Source organism: Capsicum annuum, chromosome 4 (genome assembly GCF_002878395.1).
Source record: "Capsicum annuum cultivar UCD-10X-F1 chromosome 4, UCD10Xv1.1, whole genome shotgun sequence".
Classification (NCBI taxonomy): Eukaryota; Viridiplantae; Streptophyta; class Magnoliopsida; order Solanales; family Solanaceae; genus Capsicum; species Capsicum annuum.
Window position 1 is genome coordinate 54,527,274 of NC_061114.1, and position 5,536 is coordinate 54,532,809.

Genomic DNA, 5,536 nt, shown 5'->3' on the forward strand with positions numbered 1-5,536 from the left:
AGTCCTTTCTGTACTACCTAAGATAGGTAGTATGGATTTTTAATCATTAGGATTATGTTCTGTCCTTCTAGTTGGAAGCTTAGTAGGAGCATGAGATTTTGGAAACCCATTTCTAACCATGAGTTGGGGTGTTGGTCCGCTGGTAGTGGCTCCAAGTTTATCAGAATTGCATCCATGGGTGGGGTTTCCATTGCTTACTAGGGGCCTTTATTTTGGCATAAACAGGACTTGGATGTTTAAGGTCTTTTATTCGAAGACCTTCATCATTTGAGCTAGTGGAGGTAGCTAATGATGATTTCCCAGGGGTATCATGCCTTGTACCATCCGTGGCGGCTTCAGTCACAGTGTATGATATTTTGGTGAGAGAGGGGGGAAGCCAGAGAAGGAGTTGATGGTTGACACTTAGAAGTGTCAGTTCTTGTGATGTAATTGGAATTTTCTAGATCCATGGGATCCTTTGACTTAGTGAGAGTACTTGGGCCCGGGTCATGGGCTGAGGTAAATGGGGAGTGTTGAGGGGTGGGCCTCTAATATTGGGCCCATTGGAAATGACCCTTTTTCGGGAGCCTTTGTTGGGCTGATTTACCCTATCCGGTCCAGAGGTGGGTGGCCCAACATTTAGCTCCACTTTCGCTTTCTCTTTGACCTTACCTGAATCGACGCCATCAATTAGAGCTTGGGAGGGGGTGATGTGGGGTAGATCTGAGGGGTCTAAGAACTTACCTAAATCCGAATTGTAGTGTTTCACCTTAACTGGAGGTCCATTGGTGTTATCAATCTTACCTTTGATTGGGTGATGGTTCCTCCTTCGGCGCGGAAAAGTGACTGTAGTCCACTCTTCCAGCTGTGGTTTGTCCGTTGGTACATTTTGATTTTCTTCAGCGTTCAACATTTTTATTTTACTGAAAGAGAACGAAGACACGACATGACCCAATCTCTCACTTTCCTTGCAAAGAATCCCTTCTCCCTCATAGACAATTGGTTGTCTATGGTTGCCCACCCACCACCGATGTGCGAACCGGTGTACCAATGGAGATTTGGATGCAAATACGCATGAATCTGCCTCTCAGGGTGGCAGAGATGCATGAATCCACCTTCAAAAGCTGCCTAATTTTCCTGCCGATGCACTCTAGAATGAGTTAGTCATAGAACTCAGTCGGCAATTATGGTAATCTCAAACAAATGGCCGTTGATTGAATTTTTAACTCTGTGGGAACAATGTTTGGCTCCCAAACGCTTACAGAGAGAAACGCACCAACCACAAACCAGGGTCTTTTATGAAGGGCTCTTTTTTGGTGTTTCTCTGAGTTGAATTTTTACTGTGAAGAAATCCATGCCCAGATCTATAAAGGGAATATTCTCCTTGATTTTCCATAGATCTAGTACCTTAGTTCTCAAATATTGATGATTAAATTTCCGTCCAAAAGTTTTGATGATAACGGAAAATTTCCATGGGGAGTATAGACGATGTTTCTCCTTAGTGGTAATTTGGATTGCATCGTCAGATTGTGATGATTCATTTATGTCAATAATTTGAAGAGAGTTTTTTTGGGTATGAAATTTAGGAAAAGGGATTTTTCCCCTAACAATATTAGAATAGGATGGCCATCGGGGAGGTCAATTGCCATTTGGCATTCTTGCCCGTCAAGAGGTTCAAGTGGGTTTGGAAGGGATTGGTCACAAGAGTTAGTGGAGATATGAGTCATGCTGTCGTCAGCTACAAGGGATTGGGAGAAAAAGGGGTCACTTTCTCTCTCTAAGCCATTATTCCCAAATTGCTGTAAAATTATTATTATTATTGTCAATTTATTTCTGTTGTGAAATCTCTACAAACTGGTGGGTAGTGTTTGATTATTTTATGAACAAGTGAGTATCCCCGCACGTGCGGGTAAAATATCGAAATATTATTGAATCCATGTCTTGATTTTTATAAAATGTATTTTATCTTTAATAATTAAACATATTCATGTTTCTCGAATGAATAATTATAACATATTAATAACCTATTCACACAAAATAGCAGCAAAGGCCTTAAATTAAAATTCAACGTCACTGCACACCTATTTAATGGTAAGTATAAATTTAAGTGTTGCTACAAATTGTACATTTTTTTTAACTTTAAGTCTCAGTACGAACAATGTTCCAAACTATCGACAAAGTCTCGTTGGATTAAAATTTTAAACACTAATTTCTTAAGTTGAATTTAGAACAACAAAACATGTATAGCAGTAAATAAATATAAACACCATTAATGAAAAAATATGACTTAAGATAGACAACATTCATCTCTCAAACTTGGTTAAGTTGTATAATTGATTAACAACTAAAAGGTTCAATCTTGTTTTCAAAAAAAAAATATCTAATTCTTCAAATAAATTAGCTTGAATCATTAAAAAGAGAAGTAATTTCAAGATGCCGATTGAAAAATCTGATGAAGAAAAGAATGATAGCATCAGGCAAAATTAAATCAACATTCAAAATTGGATAAAAAGAAAAATTATATCTACGTCGTTTGCTACTTCTGATCCATTCTATAGAGCTCATATGAAATGTCTGTTATAATTTGCTATTGTACTTGATTTTCATATTCACCAATGTTGATCTGTATTTTATCTTTCTTCATCTGCTGCAAAAATTTATGAAGCAATATAATAACATAATCTGTTAAAAAGAACTAATAAAAAGATTGAAAAATTCAAAAGCTGATTGAAAAAATTCAAGCAAATCAGATAATAAAATGTTGTTGAAGGATACAATTTGGCTATCCATATTCACTGTTAGAGAACATACATTGTCAAGTGTAAAAGAAGTAAATGATTAAGAGGAACAAATAATTTAGGCTACGAAAGGTAAATGTGTGTAGCTTAAAAGGTAGAAGGATTTGATGAGAAAAAATAAAGCTACAAGAAAAACTAGGAAATAACTACAAAACAACTACAATTATGTTTTTTTCATCTTAATAACATGTTTGTCTTTATTGCTCTAAAATAGACTTCGCACTTACATTTCTTTTAATATTATACGTTAGAGTGATAGAACAAAAGGGAAAATTGACTATTCTTCCTATCAATGTTTCACTATATTCACCCTAACCAAATATTATTGTATTCTTCATGTCCATATATGGATCCTAGTTGACCCCCTAATGGGATTTCTGATATTCATAGTACGTAAACTCGAGCCCGCTAATTAAAGATGGATCAGAGTAATCCTATCCATCCCAACACCAACCCTTAGTGTATTGATATCATCATGGAAAATGTTATTCAAGCACAATGTTGGATGGAGAAACTTGATACCAAGAGTAAAAAGTCCTAGATGAATTGGTATTATCAATTTTGTAATGCAAGGTCCACATTACGAAGGTCGTGTTGGAGCATTTAAAGTTTAACTTGCTATAATGATTTCAGATATTTTATAGGTAAACAAACAGAAACGATGAGGTAGAAACATTTTTTTTTGGCAACACTTCAAGCCTTGTCTAACAGTTGAACAAATTTACACCTAGATAAGACTTTCAATCCATAAAATACCTTAGATGTAACAAATAACATAGAAAAGATGTCTTAAAAAAGGAAAAAAACTCCCTTGAGAGGTTGAATATAATATCCATGTTTGATATATTTTGAGCAGAACTTTGAGAGAAAAGTATTCCTTAAAAGATATGTATGCAGTTGACTTGCTTTAAGCAAAAGAGGGGGGGAAACACAAAAAAAAAAAGGGGATTTCACAAAAAATAAGAGTCTTTTTTAAAAAAAGACATACATATAGAGGGTTGAAAGTTCTCTGTCAAATTGATTTATTCATAATTTACTATCAATATTAAGCTTTTGTTGCTTCGTAGTTTCTTCAACCTTATCTAATAGGACTTCACTATTTTCATTCTTAGTCTTAATAGGAGCAGAAGCATGGTGTGACATCCGTACCTGATCTTATTGAACTTTTGCTTCATAGTTTAATCATTATTTACACCTCCTTCACCATTTCACAAATCATATTTTTGTCTCAACAACCACGTAGAAAAGACTTATTTTCAGAAGGTGCAAACCTGTATTTGATGATGTCTCGGGTCATCTCTTGTGTCAATAACTAAAATATTAGCACTTGTGTGACTCCTCTTTTAGTCGCCTCACTTTGAAAGTGCCGTCCCAAAATAGGTATATTAGATTGGTATTCTACCGTTCTAATGCTATCTGCAAAATAAACTCTCAAAATTCACTAAGAAATTCCAGAATAGAGATAACAAATAGAAAGATTCATGTTTATCTCATTTTATTACTGTAGACGAATAATAAAAATGTTTGATATTGCTCTAACCATATTCAATTTCTCCGATCTAAGAACCAAAAAAAACTTAGACAAGCCTCTTAAAATCAAGAAGCAGATTGGACAAACAACAAAAAAAGTATCTCATATTCATAGAAAGTTGGAAAGAAAATCCAATAAACTGAACCAAATTCAAAAATTAATCAAAAGATGCAAACTTTATAGCTAATATATCAAAAGCAAAAACATACAAAAAAAAGTCACAAGATCAAGTAGATGCTCCTTATCATTCACTTTAACATCAAGTTGAAGAAAAAAAACAGAAAAAAAAAAGATGGAGTCCTCACCCAAGCTTGAAGGATTAAGACAGACCAAGACATTCATGTCTAAGACCACGAAATTTCACGAATTCTTGAACAATGCATTAGATTGGACACATCTATATAGTAGCAACATAAAAATACTAATAGGTTTAAGAAGTTTATTGTAAAGAGCAATTATGTTGCAAATAAGAATAATCAATATGTGTTTTGCATCGAAAAAGGGAAAATAGAGAAATTTTGTACCTTTGAATCTTGTTCGATGGAAAACTTTTCTCTTGTATTGATGTTTTCTCTGCAATGGACGGACTGAAAACTGGAAAGGTTTGGTTGGAAGTTGGAACTGTAAGTGAATATCTTGGCTTAAAACATTTTCAAAAAAGTTTGTAACCACTGCTTTGACTGTTCCTTACTTTTATTTCAGAAAAGATAATTGAAATAAAAGAAGAAGGCCAAATAAACCACAAAAAAAAAAAATGGTATTAGAGGCCTCTAAGACATGCCACATATGATTGCCTAAGATTCTCCTTTACATATATATATATATATATATATATATATATATAGAAGAACTTTACCTTTTTGATGTTGTCGGTGGAGCTAATATGTCCCTGATCTTCTCATTGTAGAATTCAAGCACACTGACAGATATGTCATAGGTGAAAGTTTCACTTGTCTCCTTCGCGATTTTAAACAATTCTTCGAGAGTTCTGTAATTGACTCTCCTGTTCCATTTTGTACCCTCCATGGTGACTATTTTACCTTTGTCCATAACCAAAGATACATGCATTGTAATCGTCTAAAACTAAAATAACCATCGCTCAAGCATCGGCATAGTCAACACCTATTAAAAGACGATAAAATATTATAGAAAGAACAACTCTTCTATTGTTTGTTTGTTTTTTCTCAATCTTAAAGATGCAAGTTCTCAAAGATTGATGATACTCCAA

General features: G+C 34.3%; 1 long non-coding RNA gene across 2 annotated transcripts; it reads right to left on the reverse strand.

Annotated features, from left to right (window-relative positions):
• Nucleotides 1-2,420: 2,420 nt before the first annotated feature.
• Nucleotides 2,421-5,045, reverse strand: LOC107869752. 2 transcript variants are annotated; one of them, XR_007054812.1, is made up of 3 exons: nt 4,833-5,045; nt 4,049-4,193; nt 2,421-2,623 (listed from the first exon to the last, which is right to left on the reverse strand). It is a non-coding gene; the product is annotated as an uncharacterized LOC107869752 (long non-coding RNA). The 2 variants fall into 2 exon arrangements; XR_001673938.2 differs by having other exon boundaries at nt 2,421-2,626.
• Between the last annotated feature and the right edge of the window lie 491 nt (nt 5,046-5,536).